The 22,727-nt window shown below is 41.2% G+C and overlaps 1 protein-coding gene across 1 annotated transcript in view; it reads left to right on the forward strand.

Annotated features, from left to right (window-relative positions):
- Window positions 1-22,727, forward strand: part of nrxn2b (neurexin 2b) — a 605,543-nt gene that overhangs the window by 197,242 nt on the left and 385,574 nt on the right. The gene's annotated exons all lie outside the window — the stretch shown is intronic.

A 22,727-nucleotide genomic window follows, 5' to 3' on the forward strand; every position in this document is an offset into this window, starting at 1 on the left:
TCTTATAACTTATGAGCAAGAAATGCAGTTATGGGCAAATTCTATTTCATCCTCCTAGTTGTTGTGTACCAGGCCTGAAGTGCTCTGGACCATTAAAGTATTTATTAAAACACGAGCAGAGGCTTTATCTGTAAATATGCTGACATGTCACAGTGTGCTAGCTTTCAATCAGAATGTCATTTGGAATCAGCGAGGGTGGGAGACTCGAGCGAGGGAAAGGACAGGGAGATGGACGGACTAATGGGACGTATGAACACCTCACACAACCAGTAGAAACCAATGAGATGGGTAGAGTTTAAAAACACTCGCTCGCAGCACTTTGCGGCAGCAAACTCCTGCTTTAGCAATGTGTCAGTGTTATCGCTCGCCTCCTAATAATTGGCTTTGTCTCGCTGCAGTACCCTCTATGCATTATGAATGTGTGGTGGTAATCTACAGCACAGCAGAATGTGTAGCATGGAATGAGAAAACTTTTTTTTTATTCTCACACAAGTGATAAAGAGGGCATGATAAAGAGGTTTTCAATCAATCCACTGGTGTACGTTTTTCCCGGAGAGTTTTGTTCTGTGATAATTCAAGCATGTCTCCTGCTCCTTGTACAAAAAAGATTTGTGTCTGAGTGTGTGTGTGTGTGTGTGTGTGTGTGTGTGTGTGTGTGTGTGTGTGTGTGTGTGTGTGTGTGTGTGTGTGTGTGTGTGTGTGTGTGATTGCTTTTCAAGCTTTGTCCAGTGAGTGTTTGGTCCAGGGTTCTGATGTCGCTTGAATACTAATGTGGCATTTTGTCTGTTTACTGCAACTGTAAACGGACACAGTAGGATTGAGGGTTACTTTGGGTACACGTTCAGGCCCGGGGTGCAGGGGAGAGTAGGGACACACACTCAGATACCACACCCATGTCTTACTACCCTGCAAAAATCAAGATCCACAAAGGGTGAAGGAGTGAAAAAAAACTAATTAAATTTTCATCTGGGAGGCCGGTGCAAATTGAGTTTCATCTTCATTAAGACCACCGGGCAAATAAGAGGGAGATAATTCGGTTTTGCTTTTCAGATACAAGCTGTTTCTGTGTCAGTCTGCAAATTCAACATGGTTCTGCCATGTGTGCACTTATGCGCATGCACATTTTGTTAGGCCTTTGAGGGGTTTCTGAGCAGCTCGTACTTTATTTTAATGTGGGGTATACAGTGATGCGTCGCATATTGAGCAGAAATAAGTTAATGAATGTTCTTTCCTCAGAACCAGTAAGGTGGTGAAGAGTATATTAGCCTGTTGGTGGATTAAATAGTGTATTTTTGTTTTAAATAAATGTGTGGATAAAGACTAGCAAATAACTATTACATTAGATTACTATTAGACTGTACTTCACTTTACTGTATGGCAGTGAGTAACAGCCTGTGATCATTGTCCAATCTCCTTCATTGGTTTAAATATAATGAAAATCGGATCAGCTGAGTGAATTACTGCCAATTCTCACTCGAGCACTCCTGCCCCCCCCCCCCCCCCCCCCCCTTCCACACACACATATTTCTACTTCTATCTTAGTGAGGACACTCATCGGCATAATTCATTCCCTAGTCCCTTATCCTAACCCTAAGCATCTAAATTAAATGCCTAACCCTAACCCTAATCGTAATCTAATTCTAACCATAAAACCAAGTCTTAACCCTCAAACAGCCCTTTGAAGAAGTGAGGACTGGCCAAAATGTCCAGACTTTCCAAGTAATGTCCTCACTCTTTCGGGTCTGTGCTTAAAACGGCTCTCAGAAAGATACAAGTACAGGGACACACACACTCATCCTTCCCCAGAGCCTTTGTCAAAATTCAATAGATGCTATGCAAACCCACATTGGAAATAATGGCACATCCAGCTCTGTACCAGTCTGACAGTCAGAGTTTGACAGTCGTTGTTGCTGGAAGTTAATATTGCTGTTCTTCAAAATTGTCAAGTTTCTTTTTTTTCCACCGCCGGGCTTAAGAGGCAGGTATTGGCACAGGTAATTGGGGTCCATCATATTTAAAGGCTGACAGGCGGCTAAAGGCAGAGATCCTTATCCTACTGCTGAATTTCATTCAGACTCCAAAAAACAGCATTACCAGAGGCAGAGAGATCTTTCCCTGTACATCTCCCTGTCTGTCTCTCTCAAGCCTTGTACTCCTCAGCTCAGATTATTTGCATCTCTCTTTCCCCTGTTTTTCTGCCTCCCTCTCTCGAATGCCAACGCCAGGCGAGTCGGAGCCAGCAGAATCCTCTTCATGCTGATGCTGATGCTGCAAAGGCATTGGCCTGCTCACCACAAATGCTCGCACCAATGCTCAGCGAACCGCACATCTCCAGTTTGGATGAGAAAATGAGGGATGCTGGCTCTGTGCTGGAGAAGGGGGTTGTTTCTTAGTGGCCCATATTGTTTTTCTCCACGTTCCATGTTTAATGGTCATACAAACCTTCTCAAAATGTGTCAATTGCCTAAGATATTATTTTTGTAAAACTCCCGCACCGGTGAGACAACGTATGTGAAGCTTTTGGAATGACCAAGTTTTCTGTTGGCATAGTTCATGATATGAGGTGATCTTCACTTGAGTCCTGAATAGACAAAGACAACTGGTCATTGTTACTCACAGACCTGCTGCAGCTCAGCCATACTCTAAGGCCCTTTCAGGTCGGATGTGACTCCGGCACAGTTGAGCTCGGAAAATCCATTCGTCAAGATGCTTTTTGCAGTCTGAACCTGCCTGAATGCTAATCGAGCCCGATCCAAACCGGATAGGCATTCTTATTTGAATTACCTAGTCCATGACTAATTCCTCCTTTTTCCCCAATAGCAGAAGCGACTTAATAATTAGCCCCGCCAAAGTGAACAACCCAACTGAAATATCTTCTTAAAATCTTTCACAGAGCCCAGCTCATTTGGTATATTCACCCTCTAATGTGTGTCAGAGCTCTGAATTATCTGACTCTCTGAGCTCATCCCAGACCATCTACACTGGGTCAACATCTGGGCTCTGACTGGGCCCCTCCCAAAAGCTGGATTTTCTTAGATTGAACTATTCAGTAGTAGACTTTCTTCCACGTTTAGGGTCATTGTTCTGCTGCATCACCCAGCTTCTACTGATCTTCAGCTGGCGCAAAGCCACTCCGACATTATCCTTTAAGATACCTTGATAGACTCAGGGATTACTTTTCCCCTCTATGATGGTGAGCTGTTGGTACCAGAGGCAGCAAAGTCAGATCAGCCTCAAATCACTCCACCATACTTCACTTTGGAGTAATATTTTCACAAAGGAACTCAGCATTTTCTTTACACCACTTATAGTGCTGTATTTCCCAGTCATGAGGTGTCGCCTTGCTTGTAGGCTAACTTCAGGTGGACGCCCACTTACTGGGGAAAGAAGACAGAACTAAATCAACTCCATTTGTAGGCAGTTTGTGTAACTGTGGGCCAATGAACCATTTGGGATTACAATGTAACCCTGTCTAGCTTTATGCAAATCAGCCATTCTTGATCGTGGGTCTTCTCAGACTTAATTTTATGAGACGTGTTTCACATAAGCAGAGGCTTCTTGTGAATTGCAAAGTCAATATGTTGTTTTCTTAATCGGTTACAGCCGCCCTAACCCACACCCCCTGGTTTGTGGTCTCATGTATTGGACTTGAGATTTTCAAGGTCCTGACTCCAGTTAGCATTAACTAATTTACATTGTAAATGTATTTATTATAGACAAGACCAATAAAATGGTCTTTGTTGTATTAGTTACATTAGGTTGTTTGCCCACATAATGATCTGACCATGTTTAAGGACTACTTCGAAACAAATGTTGCATTTTCCAAGTTTAATAAAAATGTTTCCTGGAGATTGTATGCAAAGCTGGACAATTTATTATTTAAGTTGCTTTATTCTGAACTAATACAGGTCTGGAGGATCAGCCCCCCTGTAAACATTGAAATGGTTCATATCGTTCATAATTCATGAATTCCTTTAATCACCTTGATCATTAAATTGCTTCATAGTGAGGCTATGTTCTGTTTGATAGAAGCAACCTGGCTACTTAACTGAACGAGTCTTATGCATGGGTCACATATGTAGACACAAAGACAGTTAACACTCTCTGTTATCCCTGGGAATGCATCTGACACTTAAGTTATTTCCCCCTATCTGGTGATAAACAGCACAGCCTCGAGGGGAGCATAACAAAATGTCCAATCCACAATATAACAACCGAGCCTGTGGTCACATTTACATACTAAAGGAGGACGGTAATGAGATAGCTACCTGAGATAATTACTACTCAAGGCATCTGACTCTCACACCTTACCACAGGGAACCAGTTTAACTCACTGCAATTAAACGGCCACTCATTTGCTCCATTTGAGGCACCGTTTATGCCATTTTATGCTTCACTGTGTCTTAACACAATGGTGGCTTAAGTAGCGGAAACTCCAAGCTGCAAATGGGGAAAGCTGCATGGCTGTATAGATTTATCGATTGTAAAATCATAGACATACATGGAGGAGTAATAGTAGTGTAAACTGTCCATTCTGATTCAGTTAAAATTAACACTTGCTGCATTTTTGTGCCCATTACTCAATTTAAACATGCTCACTTTCCTCAGGCACTGATATACATATCACATTTGGATCCTGATGAGCTTTTTGGGGGATTTTATATTGGTCAAATGTATTTTATCCTTATCAAAATGTTAATTTTGTAGTACACGCTTTCTTCGAAACTGCCAGTGGACACCATGTCATGCTTATTCCCCACCCACGAGTTTCCTGACAGGCTGTTTTGACAAGGATTTTATGTCATTTGTTTTTTTGATCCACCTCCCTACTTTTTAGATTTAGTTTGTAAGCTTGTGTTGTTGCTTCACAGAATGTGGATCAGGGAGTATATACATACAGCAATAGTTGTGTTTTTTAAGCTGTTCCCACTGGCTAGAAATGGCTTGGATGATAGGTTATATATGTATGATTGGAAACAGTTGTTTCTGACAAGTCAGACTAGATGTGGAGCTGGGTGGAAGAAGAATTGCATGTTTGACCCTTTCTCCCAGCATATAAAACCACAACTGTCCGGCTGTATATTCAGTGCGGCTTTGTTGTGGCTTAGAAATGGCATCATGAACATTGATGACAATAAATCAATATTTTTTTTATGTTTATGTTGCTGATAGTGACTCCCCCAATCGCTCTGTTAATATTCTGCCTTAAGACTGAAATCCTTGACGTGGAAATCACTCAAATTTGCAGCCGATATATTTCATCCTTGCTTTTTTACTCAAACAATATAAATGAAACTTTAAAATCTTGACTGCTGAGAAATTGTGTTGGTTTGTTATGAGTGATGCTCTGTTAATAGTGTGTAATCGTTGAGCTTAGTGTATTCAGCTGAGCAGCGCGAGACTACACACCAGGGATACAAAATGAAGAGCACTGCTAGATCTACATTGGTGCCAGCATGTGAAGATTAGCAGCGTCTGCTTCCATTAGCCTCAGAGTAATTGTTAAGACAGCGATGAACAGTCCATAGCTCTAATCCCCACAATCAAAGAGAAGTTGCACAGACCACCAACGCTCAGATTTGATTTCTCTCACTCAAGAAACAGGACTTAATCTTTCCATCTTGTTTAGAGATCAGAACACAGAGCCGGCGTCCTTCCCGTCAAAGTGTTTTCCAATTATCAGTTTCACAAATTCCCGAATGATAAGGGAAAAGGTGAAGATGTTGAGGTTAAGACAGAGGTGCTGTTTCCAATCCCGTTTGGAGATTCTTTAACGTGCAGCAACGTGTGACATACTGTGTGCTAAACCTGCATCCCATGGGAAAGTAAGTGTAGCAGTGTGAATACAAAGCCAGAGGAGGTTCAAAAGCTAATGTGTAAACGAGTTTGTTTAATGTTCGCACACACTCTTGGAAGACACTGACAGACTCACAAGGACAAAAGACTAAAACTTAGACATCCACAGTGTATCTTTCCATCTCAATCTTACCTTGCAGCTAATCCCTGTTTTTTAAGAAACGTCTTATCTCTATTCATATGTCCTCCCTGCTACTGATTCACACAATGTCCTCTGGCATTTGTTCGAACTCTAGGCTCATTACAATGCTCGGCAGGTTCATTGCAGATCTATTAGGTTGATTGGACTCCATGAGGGGGTAGAGGAAGAGCTAGTATGTGAGATGGGAAAAAAAGGGGCCAGACTAATGTGGCTATAATATGGGAGCAGCAGGCGTGTTTACTAAGTATAGTGCCAGGCCGCCGCTGTAGATGAGCCTTGGTGCCCTGTAGCTCCGCAGCTTAGAGGGAGCGTCCATTAAAAGCCACAGCTTATTACCAACAGCTGGTGCCGGATACTGCCCAGGGACAATCGCATATATTATCACAGGCCATCACACACATACACATCAGTGCACTTTCACTCGTGTGACTTTAACTGACTACATTCATTCCTTAATTTGATTACATTTGTTCCCCTTTGATGCTGTGAGTGAATATAATAGGACAGAGGACAGATTCACATACTTTTTTAAGTGAAGACACTGTATTATCAGTCAGTGTCCACTATATTGTTATGAATTTCCTGTTGATAACATTCAATCTGGATTTGATGGTGGCAGTGGAGCCTCTAAGGACATGGCTTTCTTTTTCATAAAATGAAAACATCTGATGGTTGTAAGTCAAAACAAGAAATGGTGTGGGATCAATTTTGTTAGTGTGAAAAGAAAGGAGGTACAAATTATACTCGTATTGATTTATTTTCCACTATTACTCTGACAACACCTAATCCACATTAGCATGCATGGTGTGAGATGTCGGAAGGCCTGAGAGGCTCCCGACGACCTGTCAAAAACCGGTTTGAAACTCATTATAAAGTTCCATTTTACAACTAAATTTGACACATGTATGATGAATAACGTAAGTCGATTAACTGAGAGTCCTTGCTTGCAACTATGTGTCGTGGATGAAAAATGTCCGGGGCAGGATCCAGTTACACTGTATTTGGTGAAATTGTCCGAGAATAACTCTATATAAAACTTTATTAGCTGTGTTATCAAATGTGTTTAGCGGCTCCAGACAAATTATATTTGTGGATGAGGGGGCAAAATGGCTCTTTTGATTGTAAAGGTTGCCGACCCCTGCTCTAGTCTCTCTCACACACAGTCACTGATACAGACACAGACACACAGATCACAACTTGTCTGTGTTGCCTCAGGGTCGAGACAGTGCGACTGTGGGTCTGAGGAGGCGATGGCAAACAGCATCAGCAGCAGACGGCCCACTCCTGCAGACTCTAATCGAGTGTTCACACACCTCTGAACTCTACTCAGCAGCGTGGTGTGTGAGACACCAAGCCTTGATTGAGTCTGTGTCCAGAAGAGCATGCATTGTGTCACTTTTACTAAGCATTCTGTAAATAATTTGGATTTTTGAATACTGCCATTGGGAAAATGTGCTAGTACTTGTCAGATGTCCAGTCCCACAGTAAGACATACATAGACATTTAACGGTATTTGATTTATATCCTTGAAAGTTAAATAAAAGACGCAAAAGTGAACAATGAAGGTAACTTTATAAACAAGTATAATTTGCATTGGCATAATAAATATGGTAGTGCAGACTAAAAAACATTAATAAAGCACCTTTAAATGTCAAATATCCTCTTAAAATAATGATCTATATTAAATTGCATCTTTGTGTAAATTTAAACAATATTGCAGCAATGCCGACCGTTGAGATATCATCCTGACAGACACTGAGCTTCTGGCACATATAGCTGCTTCACACACACACTGTTCTTGTTTTTCCATCTTGCATAACCTGAGCTCTAAGGCCAACATCACATTATATATTGCCACAGCAGAGATATGATCAGACCTGCGTTAATGTAACAAAATCCGATTACGTGCTTTTCTACTGCACAGGCAGAAATGAAAAGATTATTCCTGTCACCTCAGGGGGAAAAGGTGACAGACGGCTAGAAAGGCTGCATTATAGACAAAAAACTAAACATTTACTGCCTCGGGATTAAAACCGAGTCAACACTGAGACACAGATCAATTGTCCAGGTTGAGCGATGTCAAATAAGTGAAAATGAATGTCAACAAACCAGACTAAAGGGGAAGCGACGGACCACCTTTGCTTCTTTAAGCCAACAAAACAAGAATATATACATCTGACCTCACGCAATCTGACTTTTTATTAAGTTATTATATAATTTCAAAAATAAACAAAAGTTTCTGTTCTCCCAACCCCTGAGCGAGGCCTGAGGGCCCACGGATCCCATCATGCCATACCGACTGTGTATCTGTTAGCGGTAACTGCTCTGTGTTTCCCAGCCACAGTCGGCAGCAGCCTACAGCCGGCCTGATCAATAGGGATCCCAATAGGAGGGATGAGGCCCATGAATCAACCTGTCTGGATATGACCCAACTCACATTCACACAGCAGGACACATACAGTTGGCACAGAGCTAAAGCGTGCACATGCACAAGTAGTTATATTCAGGGACAAATGATCCAACGATTGCTATGGAGACACACACATGCAAAGGATTACAATGTAAATAATCTCAATTCATAAAGGACCCGTTAAAATGTTTTACATGTTAGTTCTTTTAATTAGCTTTTTCAGCAATCAGGCTCCTTATAAACTATCATGCAGGTGAGTCATCAATGTCGTTGTTATCCAAAGACATAAAATCGCGGGTAAACAGAATGATGGGCTGCCACTGCATGTATATGCATGTGTATAATGTAAACATAGGCGCAGTTTAAAGGGTTTCTTTCTATGGAACGTATTGTTTATCGAATCACAGCGTCTTTAACCAAGATGAATGTATGCAGCTTTGCTTTGTGGTCTTTTTGATCACTTGTACGTTTCTCTGTTTGCGTGTATGTAGACCATTGATATGCAAGGTGTAGCAACACTATGTCCACGGAAACCATGTTCAAGGCATCACTAAGTGGCAGTGACAGTGGATGTGGCTGATGCAAATGGGCCAGAGCTTATTCATTTCTTTCAGATCTGTGTATGTCGTTAATATCACATTTCCATACTAGCTGCACTATATGTTTATACATTCTGTAGGTAAGCAGTTTACAAATTAAACTTTTTACTTTGAGGTTAAGCTTTTTACATGTGTAAGTACTGCAAAGCCCATTTATGTGACCTAATGAGGCTGGTCTCATCACAATTTCGTAAGAAATGCTACTAAAAGTAATGCACTGAAATTCGTATGAATTCCACTAAATTGTGAGTCAGGAAGCTGGGGACACGTGACCTCTGTGCTTCTCTCTCTTCATGAAAACAAAAAACATGGCGGACATTCATCTAACCCTAACCCTAATAAATAAAATACATATGAAGTCTGCACCACGGTGATTCAGCAAAGCGACAGCCGCAGGAATAAGCAGTTCCTGAACCTGCTGGTCCGGGAACGGAGGACCCTGTAGCGCCTCACAGAGGGGCGGAGGGAAATTGGGTTATTAATGAACAAAGATGTCTCTAACTTGGTCCAAAGTGAAACATATGATTGTGTATAAAGCAAACATACATATATTGACAATATCTGGCCATTAAATACCACTTAAAACAGATTTGATCCAGCTTGGACCTCAATGGGGTCTGAGAAAGTACACCTGAGAGGGCCTGTGCTTGGAGCAGGATGAAATGTAAACTTTGTCGTAGAACACAATTTAAGATACCATCGTAAAGGTCTTGACCTCGGGAGTAACATTATGTCACTGGGAAAATTGTGGATGGCTCCTGCTCCTCAGGGATGACCGTTGAACCTTGCACCTGAGTCAGTTTTGATGGCATACCGGATGGAAACTAAATATGCAACAGACATGGTATGAACTGTTTTGGAATTGTCTTGAGCCCCACTACCATAGCCCAATGGAAAACTATGGGGGGCGCTACTGAGTAGGGTCAAAACCTTATAAAAACTAGATTTGACTAGTTTTATTAGTAACACAAACTTAAACTGACTAAACAGGTGTTTTTCTCACACCAAAAAACCTTAGAGAAGCATACTGCTTTATCAGAGCGCTGCGGAGGTCCGAAAATGTAGCGCTAAAAATTATTCTTTACGGAAATTTGGACATTTTAGTACGATATCTTACGAACCGTTTCATGAGACCACGTTGATGCTCGAGCAGCTCGAGCTGTCTTACAGAGCTTTTATTTTGAAAAGTTGTGAACTTGGGTCTACATATTGTGCTGATGCTTAAGAGAACTAACGGATTTCACACGTATCTGCAAACCACACATAAGAATTATTAATAAAGCAAATTCAGTCTCATTTTATTAGAAACATTGACTTTAACAAATCTTTTGACACAAGGGTTTCTAACCATAGACTGTTTATAAAAACAAGTCTGCAGACAACATTCAGCAAACAAACAATAAAAAGTGATAGTATGAAGTAGAACTGTACGAAGACAAGGAATAAGTCTGAAATAGCTCTGAAGCATTAACACAGGACAAGAGAACAGCCAATTCCAAAGAAACATTATAGAACATTCTACACATATAAATATGACTGCAGCATCTTACTCACACCATTTCCTACTGATTACCCTGTGTCTTACGATTGTCAGGACAAAAAGAGGTCAAACAGCAACAAACAGCTGAACAATTCGATTGCTCCTGATTCAAACTGATCACCATGGACTACATCGGAAGCACTGCTGGACAGGTCAAAGTTGATTGCCAGGCATTTCAGCGAGATGTCAGTTATCTTGAACATCTGTTGGGCAAGCAGAGAGCCCGCATTCGCCAAAACCGAGAGTGGACAGGGGACGAGGCCCACGAAAAGTTGGCCGAATTACAACCCCTGGAAGAAAGCTACTGCGACACGAATGAAGAAATATGGCAGCCTGAGGATGGGGAGGAGGAGGGTGACTGGGATGAAGACACACAGCAGTCTGAGGATTGGGAGGTGGTAGCTGACTGGGATGAAGACACACAGCAGTCTGAGGATTGGGAGGTGGTAGCTGACTGGGATGAAGACACACAGCAGTCTGAGGATTGGGAGGTGGTAGCTGACTGGGATGAAGACACACAGCAGTCTGAGGATTGGGAGGTGGTAGCTGACTGGGATGAAAACACACAGCAGTCTGAGGATTGCGAAGAGGACAGTGAAACCCTCAGCACTACAAAGATCCTCACTGAGACAGACCTCCACAGATATTACAAGGAGGTGCAGGAGGCTTATATAATCAAGCAGCAACTGTTTGCTTCGGAGCTGCAGTTTGAGAGGAGCACAAACAAGGTTCTCCTAGATGAACTGGAGAAACTTAGAGCTTCAAACAATGAGATCAGTCGAAGGTATGAAGCAGAAAACCTCAGAGCCGCACAGCAGGCTAGCCACCTGAAGGCTGAGTTTGAGAAAGCAGTCATGTCTCAGATGCACTCCTTCCAGGCTGAGCAGAACCTCCTCCGTCTGCAGATAATGGAGGAGATGAGATGTCTCCGCAAAAGAGCTGCTGAGGAGAAAATGCTTCTGCAGAGACAAGTGGAGGAACTGACTTCTCAACTCTCACTGAAGAAGGAGAGAGAGGATGTCAAGCATCAGGAGTGGCAGGAGGATAAGGATGAGGAGAATCAGGAGGAGAAATGGGGGGAGGAGCAGCAGGAGAAAGAGGAGGAGAAATGGGGGGAGGAAGCAGGAGGAGGAGAGCCTGTGGACAAACCTGCCTACCTGGAGTCCCTCTCTGATGCCCTCCCTGCTTCAGAACCTGTGGAGACTGAGTTGTCTGAGGAGACGCCCAAAAAGAATAAGTCTTCAATCTGGAAAAAAATCAGACAGCATCTGGGACTGAGGAGGAGGAAGAAGCAACCTCACAACTAATTCACACCTCACACTTGTTCACCTGTGTTTCTCCTGCATGAAATCAGGTCTGAGAGGAGGAATTTAAAGTGCTATTAAATGTATTTAAGTGATATAACATACATAATGTATATGTATATCATATGATGTTAACAAATATTAAACATTACAATTATCTCATGCATATTGCCTCAATTAAAGGGGACATATTATGAAATTCCACTTTTGTAGTGCTTCTACACGTTAATTTGGGTATCTGGCATTTCTACCGTCCTCAAAACTCTGGAAAAAAACAACTCCCGCGATTTGTTGTGGTTCCTCTATGTCAGAAACGATACACTAGATGGCGTCGAATGGGATTACGACCTAAAAATACGTCATAGTCTCGCTACATGGCCTTGGACCACCCCCCACCATCATCTCACCGGCTCCGGGGAGAGAAGGCCCGGTGGAGCCCGGGCTGACACTGCCGACACTGTGCATTAGAGTGAGGCTCGGATCCTGCGGAAAGCATTTAGTGTCCCGGGGGTCTCCGCCTCGACGATTGGCATGTTTATGCGGCCACTTAGATGTCTGAGGGGTAGCATCAGCGAGCTAACGCTAGCTTGCAGCAACTTAGATCGAAATCTATGCAAGGGCAGCTCACTGGGTTGCATTTGAGACTCCCCAGCTGTCAAAAACTAGATTTGACTCTTTTATTAGTAAGACAAACTAAATCTGACTAAACAGGTGTTTTTCTCACACCAAAAAACCATAGAGAAGCATGCAAGGTTCACGGTCGCAATCTCACATAATAGTGAAAGCTCATTAGAACTACAAAAGATGGGAAATACACACACACACACGTACAGAAACGCCATTCAATTTGTAGTTCTCTGTATGGTTCTTCCTGGTTGAGATTAGGGTTGTGAAATAGGGTTTAGAAAACATAATAGCATTTTTTTTTTTTAAACATGAATGAAAATATTGAAACTGAAACACACATATCTCGTCATAGATATCATCAAAACACATTTTTATTAAGAAACATTGCTAAAATATAGCGTTTTCCACCAGAATTACAGCAATCTCCGCCATCTTGCTTTATCAGAGCGCTGCGGAGGTCCGGAAAATGTAGCGCTAAAAATTCGTATGATTCACTACGAAACTGGACATACGTTTTAGTACGATATCTTACGAACCGTTTCATGAGACCACGTTGAATGAGAAAACACAGAGGGTTTTTACAAAGTCTGTATTCCTCTATTGCAGCCGCCAGGTGTATATTATATCCCATCTCATAAAGCAGCATAAAAGAACTCCACAGTGCCAAGTACAAGGGCCAGGATCCTCCTTGGTGGTGTGGCTGAGGCTGCTGGATCACTGCTCCGCTGTTTTATGGTGCACAAGCAAGCTGATGTCAATTGCTGGCACGGGGCTTTATCGAAGCCTCTCCCTTCTTCATATATCCCTCTACATGTGCATTAGAAGTAGCTACAGTTATATACCAGGCTTTTGGGGAGAGACTGGTAAAAGACACGGGGGTCTGTTTTAACATTCAATGGACACAACGCAAGAATGTTCAAATCAAGTTGTTGATGGTCTAACTGTGAAAAATGGGTTTCTGTGTCTGGCACATTGTCTGAAAGGGTTGTATTTAGTCTTTTGAGTATACACAGATAAGTTCCAACTTCTTTTCCATTTTAAACCATGCGTGCTCACACTTTGGTGGAATGATACTACGTAGGCATATTAGGGAGGTAGTAAGAGATAATTTTTCCAGGTTGGTCAACTGTTCAATTGTTTTCTGCTGCCAACAATGAGCCTGACTAAACCTCATTTGAAGTCCAATGTGCCCAAATGGTCACGAGTGCATTTGCTCTTCAAACAACATGGGTGCTCGACGGGGAAATGAGAATCATGCTTGGCATCACTTTGCAGAGGGAGTAGCAAAAGTCCCCAAAGTCATGCATGCCTTTGCTGCTTTGTCGCACATTACTGCTTCAGCAGACACGGAGTACATTTTCATGCACATGAGGAATCTGCCCACCAGGAGAAATTGGTTTGAGGCTCGGAATTAATGTAGACATTCACTCCATTAGCTCATCTCTAACACACGTTTACATGCAGCTGGTCATTTCTTCCCTCCTGTGTGCTGGAGTCTGAATCTTTAAATGTATTATCTGCTCAGCTCAGGGATTTAACTTCCAGACTTAGTTGTGATCATTTCAGGTTCAGGCTATATTTATATTATGTTAATGAAATGAAGTTATGCATGTATTGAACTGTTTTAGCAAAATAAAACACTGAAAGTAATGGCATCTCAAAATGGAGAACTTGTGTGAGAGAAGGGGAACTGCCTGCTCATCTGTTTGACCCGGTTCAGACCTGTTATTAACATCCATCCCGAGTAATAGGATCAGAAGTGATCAGCACTAAGTACTACAATATCAACAATGATCACCACATAAATGGGGTAAATCTAAGCACAAATTACGTATTTGTTTACTTGCATATGAAGCAGGAAATCACAAGTGGTCACAGTATGTTCAAGAAGCACTTTAATACCAGGTCTGAACTTTTTCACCTTCAGATAGGATCTCTCAGGACAGATGTTACAATCAAGTCTGATGATCGCCATAATATAAAGGCAGAGATGTATGCTGGGTAACAAGTAGATTATATGCTTGCTAGGTTCACTTTGTATGAGGACAAGATTGTTCTCTCTGTATCATATCAAATGCAGCATTGCTTTTCTTCATACATCTTGTTTTGCTAGTTCAGGACATAATGAACATGCTTCTTTTGAAATGATAATAACGAGAACTGTCCATCTACCCGAGAAGGTCAGGATGTCAGCACTGATCTCATGATAATGCAGTTGTCATGGAGATCTTCAGGGATAAACTCCTCCAGGGATGAATTATGTAAATGAACAATATCAGTGCATCTAACTCCTTCAGCTCTTCCTCCACCGAAGTAAAGTGTCTCGTGGGCTGGTACTTAGAGGTGATAAATGGCGGCTGGTAGACCTGGAGTGTTATCTGTGCTACTGAGGCCTGCAAACTAGGAGAATACTGAGGTAGGACACAGCAAGACTATGAGGTTAAGGTTGATGTATCGCTGCGCAGTCACAATAGGATTCATGTTGGAAGTGGCCTCAGTGAGCATTGTACCACTTCAATGACCAGTAGCTGCAACAGAGTATGTGTCTATGGAATTAATGTTGGTATATCTGCGTATATGCGCAATCTAAGAGTCCTCCGTTTCAAATGAAGCACTCACATACAATGTTGAGTGAGTGTAGTGCGAGGTTAAGGCAATTCCACTCCTCAGCAGAGATGATTGAGTTTTTACAAGACTGTGTGTGTGTGTGTGTGTGTGTGTGTGTGATTGATAGATGTGCTTGTTAAAAGAAGGGCGTGCGGCTGTGAAATATCCGACCAATTAAATGCAATCTGTTCCAGAGACAGATGACATCATAAAAAGTGCGTCATCCTGCCAGTGCAAATAGACGTACTACACCGGCGCAGCGGCTTTTAGTTTCTATAGAGGGACGTTTTGCTCACTCTGCTAAAAATAGGTCCTTGACGAAAAACAGTCCTAATCATTCACCTGAATGTCTTCTGCTCTCCCTTCCATTTTCCTCTTCTGACCTGTGTGTGTGTGTGAGGGTGTGTTGCCCCGAGTCTGCTCTGTGCGTGTGTGCCTAGTGACTGTTGAGATGACATAGAATATTCCTTGGAGCAGAATGGCGCAACATTGTCAATTTTTCTCTGGAGAAAAAAAAACAGTAGATATCATGCTGTTTTTCAGACATGCCTCTCAGACACCAATCTAAGTAAAGATATATGAGCGAACACTATAAATGAAAAAATAATAGATAGGAATTATGTTATATTTGTAGACTGTAATTTGTGTTACTAAGATTTCTCCCTCTCCTTAGATATCCATATCAGATTCATTCTCACTACTGCGAGTGACAGACGTGTACAGCATGTTGGGACATATGAAACCTGCCATCACAACATAATCCGAGACTTAACAGGAAGGCTACATCAGGGACAGACAGTGGTGTGATATATCTTAGTTTTCCGTGCAGCGTTTCACCGTCTTTGTCTTTCCTTCCCCTCCCATTTTACCGTGAAGCGTACGTTCTGTTGCCTGAGAGGTAATTAATGTAGACGAGACTGTTATGCAACACTTCTCCTCTTCTCAGCGTCATTGTGTCCCTCGTCCACTCTTTTTCCAAGGCTGTTGTGTCACTGCAGATGAACTGGGCCATATTTTCTTTGTATCAGCTTTTCAAAATCTTTCTCCTTTTTCTTTTTTTGTGAGATTCTACTTTTTTCCTGTATGTACTTTTCATTTCTCTTTGTGTGCGGGTAACCTTCCACGCTGCAACTTTAAAGTATAGGAGGCTGCAGGAGACCATTCAATATCAAATCTTTGCTGCCAAGTGTGGCTTAACTTTATTTCATAAACATCGATTCAGGTGGAAGATTAGCGGTTTTATCAAGCACCGGAGCAAAGTCACACCTAAAATGTGGAATTTAAGTTAGCCCCCCTTCAATTTGCCCTGCAGTTTTTTTGTGTTTTTTTTTCCAGCTAAGATGGATTCACAATGGTTTGCAAGCAATTTCACAATACATAGAGATACAGATTGTGTTTTCTAAATGAAAGATGGTGAAGCAGAAATGCAGTATGTCTATCCTATTGAATATAGAGTGACGGTGTTGTCCATCCAATAAGCACACACTCACATGAAAACACACACAAAAAAGGCAAAAGTACAATGCTAACACCAGCACTCTCTGACTTCTCCTCCTTCTTATATGTTGCCCTCTTATTTCTGTCTTCCTGTTATTTTTTACTTTCATGTGTTTTCTAATTAGCATTCGCTCCTAGAGAGGAAGACATTTAAACACATACACACACACACACACACACACACACACATTAAATATATTTAGAAAGCTTTATTTACCCTTAGCCGCATGGGAGAATGAGCCATATGGACGACTGCATTTGCGGAAAACAGAGAGACATGATAATGAAACTCAAGTGTGCATGTGCTTGACAGCCTGCATAACACCAGTGATGGTTTAAGACATTGTCACCACCTGTGGTCTTTTCTTATCTACACGTGTTAATCCTGTGCAGTCTGGCTTTCGCGGCACAAGATGTAGGAATCCAGCTTATTTGTGGTTTGATGGATGCACACGTACTACTTATACATCATCTGCAGTTCAAAAGAAAGGCTCCAATGGCATATTTATCTCTATCAGTGGCAGTATGTGTTAGGATTCAGTCAGTGCTGGTGTGTGTTTATGTAGAGCTGGAATGTGCGAGTCTGTCCGTGTTGAATGATACTGGACTTTCTGCCTTGACTATACCCACCCCCCTAGCCCCGCCCCCTCCGGAGCACTCAGGAGCTTGAATTAAAGTGGATTTAAGGGAGGCTAAGGTTGGAGGAGAGCGAGGGTTTATAACTCTGATTGCCATGCCCACCACTCATAATGAGACGCATTACAGAGCTGATGTTGTAAGATTAGGGCGACTTTAGAGACATGAGCAGCCTTACAGATCAGAAGAGAGCAGGAGGGAGCGGGGTGGGCGGTGGAGAGGCGGAAAAGAAAAGGGAGGGGGCGCGAAGGGAAAGTGAAAAGAGGGAGTGAATGGTGGATGGAAGGGGAAGTTTGGATAAGGCCGAGACAGAAGTAGAGAGATCGGCAGAAAGAAGATCGAGGAGGCCAGAAAAAATGACTCCATATCTCAGCAATGTTTCTATTTATGTCAAAGGGCTCAAAGATAAGAGAGACAATAAAAGAGAGGATGACAGAGGTATGCAGATGGTGGCTCTGGAGGAAGGAGGGACAAAAACAACAGACAAAGGAAATATGCATTCCTGTCAGCATGCGAGAACAGCAGAGACTCTCTGTTATTAAAGCATTGACAGCCTTTGACAGCGATATAGCTCAGTTTTTGCTCCGGCCCCATCAGCGCTTTGAATGGAATTCAGAGCAGGCTCGGATGTCATGTAGAGCGCTGACAGGTGTTTATGTCCTCTTTCTGTTAGAATTGCTAGTGATGAAAAGTATTCTGTCCAATGCCCAGCATCCCACTTGTTTGATTTGATTGTGTAGTAAAGCTGATTTGCTGGGACGGCACGTTCCCCAGTCATGTCGGGGTTTATGATATGCACTCAGAATTTGTGTGGCTGCCAGCTGTTAGACAAAATGTGAAATACAATATGCTGCAAAAGCCAAAAGCTAACCCAAATGGCAACGTTTATAATCTACTAATATCTATTTCTACTCTGTTACCACAGTAAACGGGAAGAAAACAATAACATTTTATATAGTTATTGACAACTTTCAGCTCACTTTTGGTATTTATGATTCTTTACTCCTGCTGTGCTGTTTGCAACAAGATTAAGGAGAATGTTATCAAGTCTAAAAAAAAAAGTTTTACATGGACACTAGTGTTTAAATATTAACCTAAGAGAATAGTCTGAAATAGATACTGACACCCATGCAGTATTTTCTTATTACCAACCAACCATATAAGTTCATACTCAGTCTTATATGCAACAATTTAATTGAGACATGTGGAGTGTTTTGACCTTAGTTACATTATCTGGAGATGAAAGAAGAAAAAAGGAGTTGTAGCTTTTGCACTAATACAAATAACACACTCAAAAAGGTATATGTAGCATTGCACATTAAACTTATTCAGGGTGGGGTTTTAAAACAGACATTTTGGCATAGTGGATGTTATAAAATGGGTCATGGCGTAACATGTAAACAGGAATATGATATTAGGGATCTACTAGCACAAGTAAACACCTGAACCTAAATCACATTCTGAGTATTCATTGTACTCGTAGTACTATGAGGGGCCATGCAGGATTCAGCATCTTGCCCAAGGACACCTCAGCATGCCATTCGAGCCACCGACCTTCTGGTTGGAGGACAACCGCTCTACCACCTCAGCCACAGCCCCACAAATAATGTCTTATTCTGAACAAGATCAATAGTAGGAGGATTGATGTCCATGCAACGGGGCCTGTGATGGATTGCTGCTTTTTTAAAGGGGCTCTTCCATTTGAACATTTACACCAAACAAACATCTATAACCAATTGTTATTTTCATACTCCCTGTTATTTGTCCTCTCTGCTACAATACACACTGTCTATTGTACTGTATGAAGTGTTGCAACTACAGAGTGGCTACTCAAATATGAATTATATGGTCTCAGTCATTTTAGATTATGTCATCTCAAATAGTGTTACATTACTACTTAAACATAGATAACAGGGATCTTAGATTTGAAAATCAAAACACCTGTGCATGCTTTGTATACAGTTTTGTCTTCATGTTGTGGTTTCACTTCGATTCTCATAAACTGTACATTTCATGAAGACGGGTGCTGCTGTCCACGTTTGTGCATTGTGTCTATTAGAATGCATTTTCTTCCAAGGACACTGCAATCTTAAGGGAAGCCTTTGATAAATGTCTGAGGGTGTAACCAAGGACTGCTCCGAATCACAGGGACCTCTGTGACAAGCAGTGTTTACTGTGTAACATGGTTTAATGGGCCTAAGAGTGGACGACCTTCTTTACGACTTCTACATCATCTTCATCATTGTGTGTGTGTTTATATATATATATATAAACGGCATTATTTGTACGCAGATGGTGTAGCGACACATTTGCACCTGCATTTTTCTGTTTTGCAGTGTCTAGCAATGGACACATTTCTGACATCCTGTTCAATGCTGGAAACACAAAGAAAACCAGTGTGTTGACTTTCTGTACATATTACTTAAGTTTCACGTTATTGATGTGTGGAGGATGGAGATGGAAACATGTGTCTGTTTGACAAGTTGACCTGATTTGGAATATGATAATGTGTACTTGTCGTCATAGATACAAGAATGCAGTAAAGCAAATGCATATATACTGCATATGTCAGTTTATTAGGGACATTACATTATAAATCCTCCCTCTTGGATATTCAGTGATTCTGTGGAAACTGCATTTGAGAGTTGTTGATTCACCTGGATGATCAACTTGGAGGCTTTGGGGGTTTGTGTTGCTGTTGAACAGCATATTAATGTCCAAAGTTGTGTGTCTCTTGTTAAATCTACCCTCATTAATTTGAAGGGGATGGAGATGACAAGAAAACGGATTCACACATTGCAGTTTAACTGCACCGTGAACAACAGCTTGCACACAGACAATGACACCTTCATGAAGGCAGATTTAATGCAACAACTGCCGTACTAAACTTCATTAGATTGAGCTAGATATGAATTTCTACTTACTTACTACCTTAATAAACTCACAAGTGGTTGTATATACAACCTCGATACAAAGGTACGTGTAAAGGTACAATTCTGTACAATGCATATGTGGTCAACCTGCTTGGCGTTGAAATAGATTGTGACGTTAATGTTATATAAAATATTTGTCTGGTTCGAATATTGCTCCACTAATAGGATGTTCTGGATTGTGCCACAATTAAAGTCTCATGCAGTGCAAAATGTCGAGGCTCAGTATACACCATTAGTGTCAGATAGCATCGCCACTGAAGCTAATCAGGCTACATTGAGCTGTATTTGACAGTTAGCTGCTCCCTGTAATGACAGGCAGCAGTTGCATTATTCAGCTGCTGAGAGGGTGGCGATGCTCTTTGTCATTCTGCTGTTGTGGTAAGAAAAATGAAGTGAATGGTAAAGTCTGTATCTTTTTCATTGGAAGAGCATTTATAATGAGGTACAGATGAAATACCCACTGTTGAAATATTGTGTATGCAAAGCAGTAAATGGGCACATTTAGACGTGCTGTTTCCTACAGCTCCATATTGAAGTCCCAAGACAGTAATATGTAGTATTGTCCACCTTCTAATAGGGGGCTGGAGATAGAGTTAAAAGGCACAATTCTAGTATAAATATGAAATCCTAGTAGCACGATTTTTTTTTTTTCTGAATTCAGAGGATTTTGGGCCTCTCCAGTAAATACTTACATGTCATATTTGACAGAGTGCTACACTGCAGTGGCAATAAATCCAGATCAGCTATGCCTATATACTCTGCAAATTTCAGAGCACTTGATAGCAAAGGTTCTATTACAGCAATATGAACAATTAAATTTGCCATTTAACTGTTTAAAAAACAATCATATATTTGACGAACAATTTACAAAATTCTTTATTTAAATCAGCCCAAATATTTCTAGCAGGGTAATTAAAGCACCCCAAGCCCACGATTAGCAACGTGGTTGTCTATCACTTTAATCATGATGTAGATACAGATGCAGACTGAAGAAAAAATAAAACAAAAACATTTTCTAACATAGGAATAATGAGGATTTTACAGCCAGCCGTCTGGATTTTTTCCTTTTTTCCACACACCAGCCTGCCTTTCCTCTTTATTTTTCTTTATTTTTCACCCATTTGTGGTAGCAACAGAGTTAAATAGATTAATGATAAATTGATATATCTATATTTTGTTATGCTCAAAAAGACATGCATCATTTTGACTCCATAGAACACTGCTGCCCCTTGTTTGTCTCTTCCTTGCATCTTGACATTCCCTCTATTCTTTGTAATCACCATTCTAAACAGGTTGTAATCAGCCTGGCTGGGAGCAGGCTAAATCAGAATCCACCATTCTGATTGGGAACAACAGCATGTCGGCCTCCCAGCTGATGGTGGAGCCACTGTTATTATTATATGAAATCCCTTTTGAATTCCTCCTTAATCTTGACAGACAGATAGGAACAGAGTATACAGTATATGAAAGACGTATATAGGGAATAGGTGGTTTTCCCCATGAAACACTTACTGTGGATTTATGGACATGCAAGTTGAAAGAAAATGCAGATATATGAGGGATTTAAAAAAAATGAACGTTTGACATCAAAATCAAAGGGAGATAATAAAGAGACTAGTTGCTGAACAATGTGGTGCTGGACTTAATCTCACTAATTCGGAGTAAATTCAACACAATGCCAATGTAACCTTTTGTATTTATTTATTAACAAAACAAACAATTTGACAAAAGCGTCAAAGCATAAAATAATAATATCTTACACTGGTAGAAGAGGAAACTTGACAAATCGAAGGAAAGCTACTAAAGAGTACATTCAATGAATTCATGTTGAAGGCTTTAGTTTTGTGTTTTGTTTTTGTTCATTTCCTCATCAGGCCATGTTATGTCTAGAGGTGTTGTTTTGTAAGTGGGGTCCTTCAGTCTTTTTCTTCTACCTTTGCAGGTGGTCGTCTCATTCCTGTTCCTCAATTTTTTTGTCAGACTCTCTTGGATCAGAACATGCTACATTCAAGGAGTTTTTTTTTTGTTATACCTAATTGATTTCAATGTCATCTGCAGGAATATTCAATGAGGACATAACAACTAAGCATTCTAGATATTTACACAACAATCTGTCGGACCCATAGCCAAGATTTGAGGTTCTTTATTGTTATATGCACAATAAAAAGAGGTGTGACATAGTTCAATGAAAATCTCACACTGCGAATCCACCCAATGGCAACAGAAATACTTATACTAAAAAATATTAACAGACACATATGTATATATACACATAAACATAGTTATGTGTATATATATTGCAACACAACGCAGCTAGGTAATCGTTGTATAAATAAAGATTGACAACACTTCTCCACTACCTCCTGTTTTACAACAATGACGTTTAAAATCTCCCTGATACTGGAGCCACCATCGGAGACTTTTGACAGTATTTGGAGTCAGAGTCTGTGCAGCAGTGATTGTTGTGGCGCTGTGGAGCTGAGCAGTGCCCGACCATTCACAAGTCTGTCTCAGCTGTCAATCATGACTGCTTGGAGGGAAGCCCCATTAGTCTAGGAACTTTAGATATATATAAA

This window comes from Pleuronectes platessa, chromosome 23 (assembly GCF_947347685.1).
Source record: "Pleuronectes platessa chromosome 23, fPlePla1.1, whole genome shotgun sequence".
Classification (NCBI taxonomy): Eukaryota; Metazoa; Chordata; class Actinopteri; order Pleuronectiformes; family Pleuronectidae; genus Pleuronectes; species Pleuronectes platessa.